This window comes from Bubalus bubalis, chromosome 20, assembly GCF_019923935.1.
Source record: "Bubalus bubalis isolate 160015118507 breed Murrah chromosome 20, NDDB_SH_1, whole genome shotgun sequence".
Taxonomy (NCBI): Eukaryota; Metazoa; Chordata; class Mammalia; order Artiodactyla; family Bovidae; genus Bubalus; species Bubalus bubalis.
The window spans coordinates 55196281-55215809 of record NC_059176.1 but is presented as its reverse complement, the minus strand read 5'-3'; the positions used below and the strand labels follow the sequence as shown (position 1 = coordinate 55215809).

General features: G+C 45.2%; 1 protein-coding gene across 2 annotated transcripts in view; it reads right to left on the bottom strand.

Annotated features, from left to right (window-relative positions):
• The window catches only part of SLCO3A1 (solute carrier organic anion transporter family member 3A1), a 372385-nt gene that overhangs the window by 310151 nt on the left and 42705 nt on the right, over window positions 1-19529 (bottom strand). The gene's annotated exons all lie outside the window — the stretch shown is intronic.

Sequence of the window (19529 nt, the reverse complement as noted above, 5' to 3'; positions counted from 1 at the left end):
TGAATAAAGACACAGTTGTTATAACAACAAGAAGAAACAATGGAAATTTTGCAGTTGAAAAACATGACTGAAATTAAAATTTCACTAGAGAGGCTCAATATCTGATGTGAGATGTCAGAAGAAATAATCAGTGAACTGGAAGATTAATTAATATAGTATCAATCTGAAGAACTGAGAAGAAAAATGAACAGAAGCTCAGAGACCTATGGGGAACCAGCAAGTATACGAATATACATATAATGGAAGTCCCATAATGTAAGAAGAGATAAAAAGGGCAGAAAAAGTATTTGAAAAAAATAAAGGCTAAAATATCCAAAATTTACTAAAAAAAAAAATAAATCTATGTGTTTAAGAAGCTCAGCACATCCCAAGCAGGGTAATAGCAAAGAGATCTATGCCCAGACGCATTATAACCTGTTCACTTACTAAAAGGCAAAAAACAACAACAGATGACCTTCAAAGAAGTAAGGAGAAAAAAAAAAAAAACTCATCACATACAAGGGATGTTCAATAAGATTAAGAGCTGACTTTTCATTGGCAACAAGTTAAGACAGAAAGCAGTGGAACAGCATATTTAAAGAACTTAAAGAAGAAAGTATCAATCACAGATCCCATGACCAACAAAACTATCATTTGAAACTGAAGGCAAAATAAAGATATTCTGAGATAAACAAGACTGGAAGAATTCATTGCTAGCAGATCTTCCTTGCAAGGAATACTAAAGGAATTCCTTCAGGTGGAAAGGAAACTACACCATAGAGTAACGCAAATGTGTACACTAAGAAAGAGTATCAGGAAATTAAATATGTGGGTAAACACAAAAGGCTATCTATTTTTCCTTATTGTGGACTTCCCTGGTGGTACAGTGGATAAGAATCCACCCCAATGCAGGGGACACAGGTTTGATCCCTGATCCAAGAAGATTCACATGCCACAGAGCAACTAAGCCCATGTGCCGCAACTACTGAGCCTGCGCTCTAGAGTCTGAGAGTCTACTCTCAGCTACTGAGCCCGTGTGCCCAGACTACTGAAGCCCATGCACCTGGAGTCTGCGTTCTGCCACAAGAGAAGCCACCCAGAGAGAAGCCCACACAGCACAACGAAAAACAGCCCCCACTGGCTACAACTAGAGAAAGCCCAATGCACAGCAATGAAGACCTAGCATGGACCCAAATAAACAAATAAATAAGCAGAGGTATACAATTTATATGAAGAAAATATGAAAAAAATTTAAAAAAGAGTGCTAGGAGTGTTCTCCCATTTGATGATACTCAAATATTAAGAAAATAAATAATAAGAGGTATAAGATACATTGAACAATAAATGTCATGTTTAATTTACAACAAATACAGATGTAACATGTGTATGGCAGTGGCACAAATGAGGAGGAAGAAACCAAGCTGCATGGGAGCGAAGCTTCCATATTTTATAGGAATTAACTTAGTACTGATCTGAAGTAGACTGTGACAACTTAAGATGCATATTGTAGATGCAATCGCTAGGAAAAGAACTCAAAACATAAGGCGAGAAGGCATTAAAATAAAGCTTAACTATTTAACACAGAAGAAGGCAATAAAGATGAAAGAAACCAAAAAGATATGAGATATAAAACAAATTACAAAATGGTAGATGTAAACCTAATGACATCAAACTAAAAGACACCCCCAAAAGAAATGAAGCAGAAATTGACAAATGAAAGGAGAAATGAACAATTCAATGATAATAGATACAGACCTTAATATCCCTCTTAATAACTGATAAGACAACTATAAAGAAAATCAGTTAAGAACAGAGATCTGAACAACACTTTCTACCAATGCTGCTGCTAAGCTGCTGCTAAGTCACTTCAGTCGTGTCTAACTCTGACACGTGCGACCCCGTAGACGGCAGCCCACCAGTCTCCTCCATCCATGGGAGTTTCCAGGCAAGAACACTGGAGTGGGTTGCCATTGCCTTCTCCGTCTACCAATGCTACCACTTAACAATAAATGACAGACTACCCAATTTTAAAAATAGGCAATTTAAACAGACATTCCACCAATACAAATGCCTAATAAGCACTTCAAAAGATGCTCAACATCTTTAGTTTTTAGGAAAATGCAAATGAAAATCATAAAGTACCACTACTCGCCCACTAGAATGGGTGTAATAAAAAATATACAGACAATACGAAGCATTAACAAGGACATGGAGAAACTGGAAACCTCTGTATGAGTCTGATAGGCGTGAATGGATGAAATGCTTAGAGTCACTTTGAAAAACAACTGGGTGGTTTCTTAAAAAGTTGTATATAAATTTACCACATGCATGTAAACTGGTACAGCCACTAGAGAGAACAGTATGGAGGTTCTTTAAAAAACTAAGATGAGAGCTACCATATGACCCAGCAATTCTACTCCTGGGCATACACCCTGAGAACACCGTAATTCAGAAAGGCGCACGCAGCGCTTTCAGTGCAGTTCAGCGCAGCGCTGTTTGCAGTACTCACGACACAGAAACCACCTAAACGTCCATCAACGGAAGAACGGGTAAGGAAAATGGGGTACGTACATACAATGGAATATTACTCAGCCACAGACAATAGCAAAACAATGCCATCTGTGCATCATGGACGGACCTAGAGGTTATTGTACTAAGTGAAGACAGAGGAAGACAAATACCATATGATGTCACTCATATGTGAAATCTAAAAAAAAATATATATATATAAATGAATTTATACACAAAAGAGAAATAGACTCGTAGACATAGAAAACAAACTTATGGTTACCGAAGGGAAAAGGTGGGGAAAGGGTAAACTAGGAGTTTGGGATTAACAAATACACACTACAATACTATGTCCAAGGTCAGGAGCAGTGGCCAAGAGGAGCTACCCTACATCCAAGGTCAGGAGTGGAGGCTGAGAGGAGATACCCCACGTCCACGGTCAGGAGGGGCGGATGTGAGGAGATACCCCATGTCCAAGGTAAGGAGAAGCAGCTGTGCTTTGCTGGAGCAGCCGTGAAGAGATATCCCAGGTTCAAGGTAAGAGAAACCCAAGTAAGACAGTAGGTGCTGAGAGAGGGCATCAGAGGGCAGACAGACTGAAACCACAATCACAGACAACTAGCCAATCTGATCACATGGAACACAGCCTTGTCTAAGTCAATGAAACTAAGCCATGCCGTGTGGGGCCACCCAGGACAGATGGGTCATGGTGGAGAGGTCTGACAGAATGTGGTCCACTGGGGAAGGGAATGGCAAACCACTTCAGTATTCTTGCCTTAAGAATCCCATGAACAGTACGAAAAGGCAAAAAGATAGGATACTGAAAGAGGAACTCCCCAGAATGGTAGGTGCCCAATATGCTACTGGAGATTAGTGGAGAAATAACTCCAGAAAAAATGAAGGGATGGAGCCAAAGCAAAAACAACAACCAATTTTGGATGTGACTGGTGATAGAAGCGAGGTCCTATGCTGTAAAGAGCAATATTGCATAGGAACCTGGAATGTTAGGTTCATGAATCAAGGAAAATTGGAATTGGTCAAACAGGAGATGGCAAGAGTGAACGTCGACATTCTAGGAATCAGCAAACTAAGATGGACTGGAATGGGTGGATTTAACTCAGATGACCATTATATCTCTACTGTGGGCAGGAATCCCTTAGAGGAAATAGAGTAGCCATCATAGTCAACAAAAGAGTCTGAAATACAGTACTTGGATGCAATCTCAAAAATGACAGAATGATCTCTGTTTGTGTCCAAGGCAAACCATTCAATATCACAGTAATCCAAGTCTATGCCCTGACAAGTAATGCTGAAGAAGCTGAAGTCGAATGGTTCTATGAAGACCTACAAGACCTTTTAGAACAAACACCCAAAAAAAAGACGTCCTTTTCATTATAGGGGACTGGAATGCAAAAGTAGGAAGTCAAGAAACACCTGGAGTAATAGGCAAATTTGGCCTTGGAGTACAGAATTAAGCAGGGCAAAGGCTAATAGAGTTTTTCCAAAAGAACGCACTGGTCATTGCAAAACCCTCTTCCAACAACACAAGAGAAGACTCTACACATGGACATCACCAGATGGTCAACACCAAAACCAGATTGATTATATTCTTTGCAGCCAAAGATGGAGAAACTCTATATAGTCAGCAAAAACAAGACCAGGAGCTGACTGTGGCTCAGATCGTGAACTCCTTATTGCCAAATTCAGGCTTAAATTGAAGCAAGTGGGGAAAACCACTAGACCATTCAGGTATAACCTAAATCAAATCCCTTATGACTATACAGTGGAAGTGAGAAATAGATTTAAGGGACTAGATCTGATAGAGTGCCTGATGAACTATGGACAGAGGTTTGTTACATTGTACAGGAGACAGTTATCAAGACCATCCCCAAGAAAAGAAATGCAAAAAAGCAAAATGGCTGTATGGGGAGGCCTTACAAACAGCTGTGAAAAGAAGAGATCAGATCAGATCAGATCAGATCAGTCGCTCAGTCGTGTCTGACTCTTTGTTACCCCATGAATCACAGCACGCCAGGCCTCCCTGTACATCACCAACTCCCAGAGTTCACTGTTCATCAAGGCTGTATATTGTCACCCTGTCTATTTAACTTATATGCAGAGTACATCATGAGAAACGCTGGACTGGAGGAAAAGAAGAGAAGTGAAAAGCAAAGGAGAAAAGGAAAGATATAAGCATCTGAATGCAGAGTTCCAAAGAATAGCAAGGAGAGATAAGAAAGCCTTCCTCAGTGACCAATGCAAAGAAATAGAGGAAAACAATAGAATGGGAAAGACTAGAGATCTCTTCAAGAAAATTAGAGATACCAAGGGAACATTTCATGCAAAGATGGGCTCGATAAAGGACAGAAATGGTATGGACCTAACAGAAGCAAAACATTAATAAGAGGTGGCAAGAATACACAGAAGAACTGTACAAAAAAGACTGTCATGACCCAGATGGTGTGATCACTCACCTAGAGCCAGACATCCTGGAATGTGAAATCAGGTGGGCCTTAGGAAGCATCACTATGAACAAAGCTAGTGGAGGTGATGGAATTCCAGTTGAGCTATTTCAAACCCTAAAAGATGATGCTGTGAAAGTGCTAAACTCAATATGCCAGCAAATTTGGAAAACTCAGCAGTGGCCACAGGACTGGAAAAGGTCAGTTTTCATTCCAATCCCAAAGAAAGGCAATGCCAAAGAATGCTCAAACTACCACACAATTGCACTCATCTCACACACTAGTAAAGTCATGCTCAAAATTCTTCAAGCCAGGCTTCAGCAATACATGAACCATGAACTTCCAGATGTTCAAGCTGGTTTTAGAAAAGGCAGAGGAACCAGAGATCAAATTGCCAACATCCACTGTATCACTAAAGATTGCAAATAGCATTATTTATAATAATCCCAAGCTGAAAACAATCCAAATGATAACCAATGGTTAATAAATAAACGAAATGTGGTATATCCATAAATACAATACTAATCCAATCAAGTTTACCTCAGTTCAGTTCAGTTGCTCTGTCGTGTCTGACTCTTTGTGACCCCATGAATCGCAGTACACCAGGCCTCCCTGTCCATCACCAACTCTCGGAGTTCACTCAGACTCATGTCCATCACGTGGTGATGCCATCCAGCCATTGCATCCTCTGTCGTCCCCTTCTCCTCCTGCCCCCAATCCCTCCCAGCATCAGGGTCTTTTCCAATGAGTCAACTCTTTGCATGAGGTGGCCAAAGTACTGGAGTTTCAGCTTTAGCATCAGTCCTTCCAATGAACACCCAGGACTGATCTCCTATCTAATAGACAGTAAATTATAATTTCAGGGAATAGTGTTCAACAACAAAATGGAACTACCAAAACATGCTACAACATAAATTAGCCTTGAAAAGATTATGTTAATTGAAAGAAGCCAGAAGAAAAAGATTATATATTGTACTATTCCATTTACTACATGACTGAGTGACTGAACTGAACTGATTCCATTTACATGGAACATCCAGAAAAGCCCAACCTACAGAGAACTAAAGCAGGTGTCTGGGGCTGGGGCTGGGGTGAAACCAGACTGCAAGTAGCCATGAGCAAGCTTCTTGGAGTGACAGAAATGTTTTAAAACTGGACTGTGGGGTTGGTTGCACAATGTTAGAAACCTACTAAAAGATCTCTGAATTGTATACTTAGAATGGATGGATTTTGTGGTATATTAATTATAACTCAATAAAATAGAAAAATAAGACAATGTGTGCAAATAACCAAAATGTAAGGCAGAATGTGGAGTAGTGCAGTAAGAAAATAGGGGTGGATAGGGGGGTTCATGAAAGACTTCCTGCAAGAGAAATCTTTGGAGCTAGGTCTTATAGACCCAGTAGAAGGTTGATAGATCAAGATGAAAGAAAGGGAAATCTGAGTGGAGAGAGCCTTCCTTACAAATTCAAGGAAGTAAAGGGCTGGAGTGTGTTTGGTGAACTATGGCATCAAAACTGAGCAGGACCCCGTGGAGCTCCTGTCCACAAAAGGGTTTCTGTGTCCCTCATTTCTTGTTTGTAGTCAACAGGCTTCACTCAGCCTTCAAGACCTTCCCTGGGCTCCAAAGGACAGGTTCAAACATGCGCTAATCAGGGAAAGGCAGATGATGGGGAGACAAGGGAGTAACAGTCAAGACACCGCAGTGCAGCCTTGTGGCAGGGTCCTGATTCCTCCTCAAGGGATATTCTGCAGAACTAAAACCCCCACCAGGTGGGAGAAGGTAATGTGCGCTGCCTGTAGGCATGCGAGCCCCAGGCTGGTTGGAACCAGAAGGTGATGGTGCGGACTCCCCCTTACCTTACCAGCAACCCATCAGAAGAATGTCCACAAGCTGATCGTGCCCTCTGAAAAACTTTTCACTACGATTACTATAAAACTTCTCACCTCCCCCTGCAGGTTGAGACACACAACTTTGAGGACATTAGCCCACTGTGGCCTTCTTCCTAGGCCAAAGGAATAAAGCTTCTACCTAGCAAAGCAATAAAGCTATTCTTTTTTTTATTGATATTGACCAAAACTCAGTGTCCAAGATTCAATTCAGTACCCATGTACAGAAGCTGAATTAGGCTGTGCCATTGAGTTTGCCAGGCACAGAGGTGAGCAGAGGTGATAAGCAGGAGGCCTATGGAACAATTCTGTTTTCTGGACCTGGGTCAGCTTCCAATCTAAGCCACTTTCTCTCCTTCTCTTAAATCGGTAGTTGTGGAACTTGTGTTGGTGTGACTATTTAACCATCACCCAGGTGATGTCCAGAGTTCCAGAAGATTCTAAAAGGGTACATTAGGGGTGCTATTTTTAAAACTCGGGCTTGACTTTCCCGTAAAGAGTTATGAACAAATATTCAGCTGGAAACACACTAGCTTTTCCTTCCTTCCAGAACTGCACTGGCGATGTCTTCACCCCAAGTGGAGAGCAAGGGGTCTCCTTTTAAGCAATACCGACGTGAGCGGGAATAGGAGGCATCAAGAGAAAGTTTTAGAGCAGCAGTTTTCAACCTTCTTTCATTATTACACACCCAAGAACCTTTTTAGACCTTTCTTCCTAATTGGGCCCACGTGATATTTTGATAGACATCCTGTACGTCTGCTTATATGCTGTGTATCCATTTATGGTTTATACAGAAAAAGAACAATCCAATCTTTGTGCCCCTCCCCCACCCACAAGATGCAATTTTCCTTCCACTAGGGGTGTGGGGTTGCACAGAGTCAGAAACGAGTGAAGCGACTTAGCAGCAGCCGGAGCAGCAGCAGGGGTGGTACTGGGATTACCAGGTGGCTCAGTGGTAAAGAATCCACCTGCCAAAGTAGGAGACACCAGAGATGACAGTTTGATCCTTGGGTTGGGAAGAGCCTCCAGAGAAGGAAAATGGCAACCCACTCCAATACTTTTGCCTGGGAAATCTCATGTACAGAGGAGCCTGGTAGGCTACCGTCCATGAGGTCACAAAGAGCTGAACATGACTGAGCGACTAAGCGTGTGCACACACACACAAACACACCCAGGTGTTATCACTCTCAACGAGTATGCATGGGCTGGTGGTCTCATGATGAAGGCATGGAGAAGAAGACCCCAACTCCCTGAGAATAATGCTAAGTGCTTGTGGATTGAAATGTCAAATCCCTTTAGCGGATTTTTTCCAGATCAGTTGGAAATGAGCAAGTGAGTACAGCCTTCTTGGCCCTTTGAGAAGAGACCCAAATGGTTCTGGGCGGGGGGCGGGGGGCAGGCAGAGAATAATAGAGCCAGGACTCAAAAGGAGAACAATTATGGAAATGAGATGTTTTGTGTCTCATGAAATCTAGAGGCTGGGAGAGACCTATTGTTTTGGGAAACCACAGAGACAAGCAGATCTAAGATGGTATTAGAAACGTTATGAAATGTACAAGAAAAGGCATTCTGTGAAGACTGCAATCTCCACTTTCTAGAACAGAGGCATTGCCTCTCCAGTGGAGCAATACACAGGCAGTACAGCCAGCAGTTGGTAAGGAAGTGGCTGTTGTCTCACTTGAGACCAGAGAGCTGCGAGTATGCTGCTACGTGCACTCTTGACCCAGGGTCGGAGCCCTGTTCTCACACGGGGAGCTGTGTGTGTGATGGATGGTCAGTGGATGCCTCCCCCTGGGACACACGGGAGCCCTGTCATGTTAACTGGGTCACATTATCTCCCTCTGACTTCATGCTTAGAAAATAAGATGTGTTGAAAGAGACACCTGCATGCAACCCAAGAACACTGGAAATAAACCACGAGCATGTGCTTTCTGCCTCTCATTCCATTCCAACACAGAAAACTGTGTGTGCCTAGAGCGAAGACTCTCGTGCCTTCAGATGCACCTGGCTTTGCCCAGCTGTTTAAAAAGCTCCCGCAGCTGACATATCAACCACTGCAGGATGCCTCGACGGGTAAGAAAACAGAGGAGATGGCCTTGCCGTCGCAGGCGCTGGACATCCAGTTCCGACACTGCCCTGAGTGCCCTGCCACCAGAGCCTGGGCTGCAGGGTAGATTCAGCTTGGCACATGGGAACAAAAACATCCACTCAGCCACTGGTATCCAGGGAGACAGGCTTTATCAAGATGACAGTCTCAGCATTTGCATCAGCAGTGAAAACTGCTTGCAACAGAGTCTAAAGAGCCAGGAGGAAAGAAACAGTCCAGTTGAAGGCTGTTGATTGTTTATGGTGATGCAACCTACTCCAGTATTCTTGCCTGGAGAATCCCCTGGACAGAGGAGCCTGGCGGGATATAGTCCATGAGGTCGCAAAGAGTCGGACACGACTGAGCGAGTTCACTTTCACTTTCACTTTCAAACAATGAAAAGGGGCTTCCCAGGTGGCGCTAGTGGTAAAGAATCTGCCTGCCAATGCAAGAGACATAAGAGATGCGGGTTCAATCCCTGGGTCAGGAAGATCCCCTGGAGAAAGAAATGGCAACCCACTCCAGTATTCTTGCCTGGAGAATCCCATGGACAGAGGAGCCTGGCAGGCTACAGTCCACAGTGTCGCAGAGTCAGACATGACTGAGGTTACTTAGAACAACACAAAGAAAGTAAAACCCAGGATAAAAGATGAGCAGTCCCGTCCAACTTCTTAATATGCTTGGTTCATTTTGAAAGCAACAGCTAATACAGACACAGTGGCACACGGTGGAGTAGAAAGTTATTGTAAATTCTTACAACTCTCCAGTGGCCAAGAAGGCAGGCTTCTATTTTCCAGAGGAGACTAAGGATCAAACAGTTACCTATTTTTCCTAAGACCATACAGCTAGAAAGTGGCAGAGGCAGGATTTCCACCCAGGACTGTTTGGCTCCTGAGGCTATGATATCTCCTGGCAAAACCATAGCTGGCACCACAGAGACTTCTCTAAAGACAGTTCTGACCATTCTCTTACAAGATACAGCATATCAGGATGACAGACACCTTCATTCACCATGGGAACAGTGTCCCTCCAGAAGCAGCAGCGCCATGCACCACTTAAAATTTTTTTATTTGTTCATTTTTATTTTGGGGGTTCTGGGTCTTTGTTGCTTGGTGCGGGCTTCCTCTGCTCATTGGGCTACTCTTTCTGGTGGAACAGGGGCTCTAGATTCGAGGGCTTCAGCAGTTGCAACACACGGGCTCAATAGTTGCAACTTCTGGGCTCCAGAGCACAGGCTCAGTAGTTGTGGTATGTGCTTAGTTGCTCCACGGTATGGGGGAATCTTCCAGGAACAGGGATCAAACCCGTGTCCCATGCACTGGCAGGCAGATTCCTATCCACTGCGCCACCAGGAAGGCCCCACTTCTGCCTAGAGTTCTACCCCTGAAGAGTAACTGTGGCCATGCCATGTATTTGACTTTTATGTTATTGGCAGGTAAGGGTGCTTTGTGATCATCCGGGCCATCACTCTGACTCCCCACCCAGGAAGCAACATGCTGGTTCACAGAGACGTGCACAAGCTCAGTTGCTCAGTCATGTCCAACTCTGTGAGACTCTATAGACTGTAGCCTACCAGGCTCCTCTGTCTATGGGACTCTCCAAGCAAGAATACTGGAGTGGGTTGTCATTCCCTTCTCCGGGGGATCTTTCTGACCCAGGGATCAAACCCACGTCTCTTATGTCTCCTGCATTGGCAGGAGGGTTCTTTACCACTAGCGCCACCCGGGAAGCCCTTGCAGAGGTGAGAGATGCATATGTTTATGCTGGCAACAGTTTTACAAACACAGAAAAAGCTGCTGCCGTAATTCTAGGACTCTATTATGAACCGAAGACATTTCATGAAGGACTCTCTCAGACTATGCCTGACCCTTCCTTTTAAGCAGCTATCTCTGGGGTAAGCAGTAATTCCAGAAAGAAAAGGGAAATAAACAGGAAAAACACTGGAAATGGGGGCAAACCCACACACAGAGGAAGGGGCTTTACTGAATAGCTTCTCACTCAGAAATGAGAAAGGATATTGATCATTTTGAGTGACGTGAGTTGAGATAGTTCAATGTCCTCCCCCCACCTAGTTAAAAAAAAAAAAAAAATCTCTGTGGGTTCCACAGGGAAGATCTGAATATAGTAGAAGTGAAAGTGAAAGTGAAGTTGTGTCCGACTCTTTGCGACCCGTGGACTGTAGCCCACCAAGCTCCTCCGTCCATGGGATTCTCCAGGCAAGAATACTGGAGTGGGTTGCCATTTCCTTCTCCAATATTTTTAGAAGTGAAGAACATAATAAAAATGCAAACTACCATGTGATCATGTAATAGCCTATAATGATAAATCTGACAGTACTCGAGAATTCAAAAAAATTCAATCAAAGAAAGCTGGAGTGGAAGCTTGGTGCAATAACCCTAAATGTTTAGACTGGAGGAATTAGGAAAATAGCTTCAATATCTCATACAATATGAAATGGGACAGATTATTAAGAACCACTACAAGCACCATGAATCAATGGTATTGGCTGAGGAACCAGATGGCAAGTCATAGTAATTTTCTCCCAGTCATCAAATGTTAGTTTCATTTACAAAAAGCTTCCATATGAAACCCTGCCTCAATAAAACATTCAATCCTCCCCGGATGATCAATATGGTTGAACTAGTCCCTTCTACAAGGGAGTAAGTACATTCATTTCAAAACAGCCCTATATCCTGCAGCCTGGTAATAGGTTTCACTTATAGGGATGCTCTTCAGTGAAATGTATCAGATTAAACTTCTTGACACTTCCTTTTCCCTTTCCATTAAGAAACGGATCCGGAGCCGCAGGCATCACTTCGGAGTCAAACTTCCCTCTCAGTTCAAACTGATCATTTCATTGTTAATATCTCCTGCAATCAAGTCTCATTTCTCCCACCCAGACATCAAGTTAAAAGCATTGTGTTAATAACACACAACTCAAGAGAGTCCCAGGCCTTCTTGCCCACAGGTCATTTTGCTTTAAAGGCTTCTTTTTCATGTAAAATATATACCTCCTCAAATGTAGTTCTGGAGATTGGATTTGAAAGGCTGCGCCTGCACTGCTACAGGCTGTGAAATAATTGTTGAGCAGTTTGGTTCCCAAAGGACAAACAAAGGGGCCCGTGGTTCCTCTAGGCACTAAGCAGATTCCTTGGGTCTCTAGAGAGGGCTCACGACCACAAGTCCAAGACGCTCTGTGGATCTAGAGGAATGGACTCCTGCGTGATTCTCGTGAGAACTTCCCAGGCACCTGCAACCTGCTCCAAAGACTCATAGGCTCTGGAGGGTCTCAGTTTCATGCCCTTGTGTAGCAGGAAGTCAGCTCTCCCTAGGTAAAGTGGGGCTCAAGCACAGGTGGTCCTGGCAGCATGGGGGAGGCTTTTAGAAATGCAAAAGCTCAGACCAACACTCCAGACCAACAAAGTCAGGCTCTGCCTTTTAAGAAGATCCCCAGATGATGTGCACTTTAAAGTCAGAGAACATTGCCTCAGGCTGCCTGCTTTATAATCCCCTAACCTACACTTCTGGGCATCACACATCTTAGCAGTCTCCTGAAGGAAGAGGAAAGGAAGGTGAACTTAGAGGGAATACCAGATACCCAGGCTCCCTGTATAGGTATATTTGGAGTGGTTGTTGTTGTTTAGTTGCTAAGTCATGTCTGACTCTTGCAACCCCATGGACTGTAGCCTACCAGTCTCCTCCGTCCATGGGATTTCCCAGGCAGGAATACGGGAGTGGGTTTCCATTCCCTTCTTTAGGGGATCTTCCCGACCTAGGGATCAAATCTGGGTCTCCTGCATTGGCAGGTGGATTCTTTACCACTGAGCCACCTGGGAAGTAGGTATATTTGGGGAGAAAGTCATATAAAAACTCTGTAGCCTTCAAGATCCAATCCACCCAGCAGTATGTTCTGTTGGCTCTGCCTGGGTAGATATCTGTCTGTTGACCCTTCCATCTGCACAGCCACTGTCAGTGCCCTGGCACCAGTATGCCCTCCCCTGAGCTACCACACATCACCACACCCCTCCCCATCACGCATGCACAGCATGACCACTGAGATAAGAGACACTGAGTCCAGGAGGCTTGCTCAGGGTGGTCCTACAGTTCCCCACAGCACTTAGAACAAAATCCTAACTCAGGACCCTGGCCCACGCGGTCCTGAAAAACTCCACCCTCCCCTCCTCTCCAAGCTCACTAGTGTTCACAGTCTTTTGTGTTCACCATTCCCATCACACTGGCCTTCCTCCTGTTTTGCAAATAGGCCAAGCACAACCCCAATCTCAAGACCATTTGCTTCTCCCTCTGCTGGAATCCTCTAGCCTCAGATCATGACAAGGCTCACTCCTTCTCACCACACAGGTCTCAGCTCAGGTGTTCCCTTCTGACAGAGGCTTTCCTTAAACAAGCACCACAATTCCCTCTAAGCCAGTCACCATTGCAACACCCTCTTTGTCCTGATTGGATTCAAGCACCTTGTCTGAAGGAGAAGGGGGTGACAGAGGACAAGATGGTTGGATGGCATCATCGACTCAATGGACATGAGTTTGAGCAAGCTCCAGGAGATAGTGAAGGACAGGGAAGCCTGGCATGTTGCTGTCCATGGGTTCACAAAGAATCAGACATGACTGAGCTACTGAGCAACAACAACAGGCCCAAATCACCAGAACATCCAACCTTGGTTGACTAACATCAAAGATCATCATAGATTCATGTACAGTTCTACAAAATCCTACGGAGAGAGCTAGTGCAAACTCTTTCCAGTCTTCCCCAGTGATTTAAAAAAAAAAACAAAAAACTAGCCTGTTTATTTGTGCCTTTATTTTATCTCCTCTTCCACTAGTACACAAATCCTTGGATAGCCAAGATCTAGCTCTCTCTTTGCTGATTGCTAGTGCCCAGAAGAGTAACTAGCATACAATGGGAGCTTAATGTTGACTTCTTGAATTTATTTCTTGATGGATATGTGGGGCTGGATGAGAAGTACTGGCCTAAGTGTTCTAGTCCTGTGGTTCTCAATTCTGGCTACATGGGAATCAGCTGCAGATATCTGAAAAATGCCAAAAACACTGAAACACAATCTCTGAACACTAGACTGTACAGAGGGCTGTGCTGTCCAACATGGTAGCCATTGGCCAGGCTCATGTGGCTGGAAGTTTAAATTAAGATTGAATAAAATTGAAAATGCAGTTCCTCAGTCACAATACCTGCATGTCAAGTACTCATTATGCAAATGTGGCCAGTGGATGTCCTACTGGACAGCATGGAGTTAAGCATGCTCCCATCACATGGAGCTCTACTGGAGAGCAGTGCTCTAGACTGAACATGAATCTAATTGATTACATGGCTCATTTATGTACTGAATGACACTTACTGAGCCCCTATACTGGAGAAGACTCTTGGGAGTCCCTTGGGCAGTAAGGGTATCAAGCCAGTCAGTCCTAAAAGAAATCAACCCTGAATATTCACTGGAAGGACCAACGCTAAAGTTGAAGCTCCAAGACTTTGGCTTGATGAGAAGACTGATGAGACAGATGAGAAGAGCTGACTCACTGGAAAAGACCCTGATGCTGGAAAAGATTGCAAGCAGGAGGAAAAGGGGATGACAGAGGATGAGATGGTTGGATGGCATCAGCAACTCAATGGAGATGAGTTTCAGCAAACCTCGGGAGATGGTGAAGGACAGGGAAGCCTGGCATGCTGCAGTCCATGGGGTTGCAAAGAGTTGGACATGACTGAACAACTAAACCACAACAATTACTAGCAAAATACCATACTAAGTGCTAAAGATAACAGCACTTAAAGATAATAACAATAATAATAAAAATATAACAGAAAATACTTTCATAGTGCTTACTATGTTACAAGTATTATTCTACAAGCTTTACATAGATACATTCATTTCATTTTCATATTGAAGAGTACAGAGAGATTTTAAAAAGTGGCCTATGGTCACATAGCTGGTGAGGAGTCACAATTTGAATCCAGGCCCTGTTGAATGGACTTTGGTGAAGGCACAGCTGGAGGTGAGACCCTGCGCATTTCTCAGTGGTGCTAACAGAGCCTTGGGGCTTTGTCGACGTCACAGGCAGCGTGGGGCATGGCCAGGTAAGACCCCTGCCCCCATGTGTAAGCTATCGCTGCCTCCTCCTGATTTCAGAGGAACGAGGTCCAGGAAACACGGTGCAGGGGCACGCCTTTAACACGCTAATGGATAAGGGCTCTCAGCACTCAAACTGCCTTACTCACAGGGAAACCCACCTACTCTGGGCCAAGCCCAGCACACCTGCAGAGTGGGATGCTGGGCACGGCCTCTTCAGATACCTCTGGGCTCTGTGAACCTGCGGTCAGCTCTATTTTGGGGTGCTTTCCTCCAAGAGTCACTCAAACCTCTGCTTCCCGTGACTGAATGAAAAGGAGGACTTCCCAGGACTAAAGAAGGCTGGTCCAAGGGGGCAGGGCTGGCTCAGGGCTAGATCCACCAAGCTCACTTTCAGACTATCAGCTACCTAAATACTAAGACCATGGAGACTCCCCACCAATCCTGGTACCTCATTTGTGAAATGGTTGAGACGAGCACTTTGTAGGCAGTTATAGGCTTTAGAAATTACATCCTGGACTTTCCGGGTGGGCCAGTGCTTAAGAATCATCTGCCAGTGCAGGGGACATGGGTTTGATCCCCGGTCTGGGAAGAGTCCACATGCCAAGGAGCAGCTAAGCCTGTGCGCCACAGCTATTGAGTCCGTGCTCTAGGGCCCATGCGCCGCCACCGCTGAGCGCACGCCCTGCGCTACTGAAGCGCTCATGCCCTAGAGCCTGTGCTCCGCAGCAAGAGGAGCCGCCACAACGAGAAGCTCAGGCGCCACAACAAGGAGGAGCTCCGCTTCACCACAAATAGAGAAGCCCTCGCACAGCAACGGAGACCCGGTGCAGCCAAAAATAGGCAAATAAATAAAAAGACATTACATCCTACAAGCATCAAGCGGAGCAAAGACGGCAGTAGCTTGTCCTTTCACAGTAGGGCACTGTTTACCAGACTTGCCCAAGGATGACTCAACTCTCTAGGGCAGGGGTCGGCACTCTGGTGCGTGGGCCAGATCCTGCCCTCCACCTGTTTTTGTAAGTAGTGTTGCTGGAACACAGCCCTTTGCTTAGTCTTCGTGATTGCTTTCCTGCTCCCAGGGCAAAGCTGAAGAGTTGTGAGAGCACCAGAGACAGGGGGCCTGCGAAGCCTGAAATATTTGCGGTCTGACTCTACAGATCGGCCAAACCCTGGTATCTAGAGGAATATATCTGGGTCTGATTTTGCTATTGACCATAAATAAGGTCAACAGCAAATATTTTAGGCTTTCAAACTGTGGTTTGAAAGGGGAGAAGACCTTTAAGAGTCCCTTGGATGGCAAGATCAAACCAGTCAATCCTAAAGGAAATCAACCCTGAATATTCATTGAAAGGACTGATGGTGAAGCTGAAATTCCCATACTTTGGCCACCTGATGTGACGAACCGACTCACTGGAAAAGACCCTGATGCTGGGAAAGATTGAGGGCAGAAGGAGAAGGGGATGACAGAGGATGAGATGGTTGGATGGCATCACCGACACGATGGACATGACTTTGAGCAAACCCCAGCAGATACTGAAGGACAGGGAAGTCTGGCATGCTGCAGTCCATGGGACTGTAAAGAGCTGGGCACAACTTAGTGACTGAACAACAACATATATTAAGGGCGTGGACACTGTGAAGCTACTTGTTAGCTTGAAGATTTCTGGGTAGACAGAAAAAGTGTAGGATGTGGTCACAATAGAAGCCTCAGCTGGCCCTGTGGGCAGTTCTGAAGACAGGATAAGCTTGGAGAGATGCAAGCAGCGAGTGAGAGGTCTGGCCTTTACACCCAGAGATGGATCGGACGTGGGGTGCCCAGCAGGCCAGGGGACTGTCATCAGGCATCCCCTTGATGGGGTTCTGGGCAGGCTGCCCCAAATACACCACATTTAGGCATATTGATTATTTTGAGTTAAAGTTATTTATGGAACAGCTCTGGCAAAAAACAAAGATATTCTCTGTCTCTCTAAACGGAGGATATAAGCCTCCCACATGAAAGGCACCCTCCCCGTAACAGACGAGAGAGACATCCTTATCACCAGAGATAGGGAATTCAAGGCTGAGAAGGCTGTGTCAACAAGCCCCATTACTTTTTCACTACTTTACCACCCCAAGTCCAGATCCCTCTGTCTTGTTAATTCTTCAAAATGTATTGTCTCTTTGTTTAAAAGGTAAAAAAGCTGCCTTAGTCACTTCCTTTTTTAAAGAATAATTGTATTTACTTATTTATATTTGGCTCTGCTGGGTCTTCATTGCTGCATGGGTTTTTCTCTGGTTGCGGTGAGTGGAGGCTACACTTCCTTACGGTGAGCGGGCTTCTCATTGTGGTGACTTCTCTCCTTGTGAGCACAGGCTCTAGGGCACCCTGGCTTCAGTCCCTGCAGCATGTGCGCTCAGTGACTGTAGCTCCCGGGCTCTACGTGTGAGAGCTTAGTCGCTGTGGTTCCCCGGGCTTAGCTGCTCCTCAGCATGTGGGATCCTCCCAGACCAGGGATTGAACCCATGTCTCCTGCATTGGCAGGCGGATTCCTATTCACTGAGCCACCAGGGAAGCCCTTACTTTGGTCGCTTCCTGGAGTCTCATATTTTCTGTGAGCTCCCATTCATACAAAGTTAAATCTGCTTTTCTTCCTGTGAACCTGTTTTATGTTAAGGTAATCATTAGAACCACCACCCACAGGACCTGAAAGAGAAGATGGAGCAAGCTTCTCTCCCCTGCACTCTGAGGGGAGCTGACAGAGAGGCTTTTTGTTGGCAGCACTCCCAGAAGCTGGGGTACCTCAGGGCTGATCTGAATGGTACCTCACCGTTCTCCCCACACTTACCTAATCATTCTCTTCTATCCTTTTACTTTTTTCCCCCAAAATGCCTACGAACACCTACTTCTTCCAATGTTCTCTGTTTACCGATTTAGTGGTTCTCTCATTAATGAGTAAGTATAATATTTGACTCAGGTTCAGTCTATAATTACATGAGGGACATGCTTTTCACCTTTTCACAATTCTTTTTTTGACAGAATGCACACACAGAGCAGCCATTGTTGTGATATTGTTATAAAAATAAAAATGGAGAAAGAGGTGATTTAAAATGAATGGGAAGTTCACACCCAGCAAGGCTTTCAGGCCTCCATTCCTCATTCCTGGGAGCCATGCCCGTCCATCCAGGACAGAACTGGAGCCTGCATGGGTCAGGACAGCAGAGAGGTCTTTCTCAAAGGTCAGACCTGGGAACTTCCTTGGTGGTCCAGTGGTTGAAGACTCTGAGCTTCCACTGAGCGGGGAGGAGGTTCAATTCCTGGTCAGGGAACTAAGGTGTCAAATGCTTCCTGGTGCAGCAAAAAAAAAGGTAAGCAAGCCCCAGTGGCTAGCTAGAGGGAGAGGAAAGGCTGCCCAGACCAGAGTGCTAGAAAGTAACCAAAAGAGAAGGGTAACACATTTGCCTTTGGGGCTGGTGCTTGTCAGAGCGTTTATTTGGTTCCTGCTAAAGGATGGAGGGGGCTTCCCTGGTGGCTCAGAGGTAAAGAATCTGCCTGCCAAAGCAGGAGTTTGATCCCTGGGTTGGGAAGATCCGCTGAAGAAGGAAATGGCAGCCTACTCCAGTATTCTTGCCTGGAGAATCCCATGGACGGAGGAGCCTGGTGGACTACAGTCCATGGGGTCACAAAGAGTCAGACATGACTGAGCTACTGAACAGCAGCAGCAAAGGATGGAGAGCAGACAGGATCTCCTGGGGAGTCTACTTAGTCTCTTGGCTTGAAGAAGTAAAAAGGTAGATATAACATCTTGAACACCTTTGCTTTAAAAGGCACAGTGAGAATCAGAATGGTCCAAGCCACACAGAGAAGAATAAAGTCCCAGGCTGAGCCACTAGGAGAACTCTGTGCCTGCTGGGAGGCTGTATGTGCAGGCTAAGTTGCTTCAGTCGTGTCCAACTCTGTGTGACCCTATGGACTATGGCCCACCAGGGTCCTCTGTCCATGGGATTGTCCAGGCAAGAACACTGGAGTGGATTGCCATTTCCTCTTCCAGGGGATCTTCCCGACCCAGGGATCAAAGCCAAATCTCCTACATCTCCTGCATTGGCAGATGGGTTCTTTACCACTGAGTCACCAGGGAAGCCCATTACTAATATTAATATAGGCAATTTTTACTTATGGGACAGGATCTGCGTTAACTACTTTTCATAGGTTAATCCTCATACAATCCTGTAAGATTAGTGCTACCACTATTCCAGTCTGCAGATAAGGACACTGAGGTTCCTTATATCTAAGACCATCTGGTATGAAATGGACTGGAATCCAGGCAATGTGACCACAAAGTCACTCTAAACACCCCTGCCGTCTGCTCGGTATGAATCCGAGTGATGTCTGTCATCTGTATTAAGAGGAAGACTGCAACTGAAATTGAGGGAACGGGAAGCGAAGAGCAACAGCGAGTGTAGCTATAAAGGCCAAAGACACACCCACTGCAGGGGTGATGCCGGAGCAAACATGGACTCAGGAGGG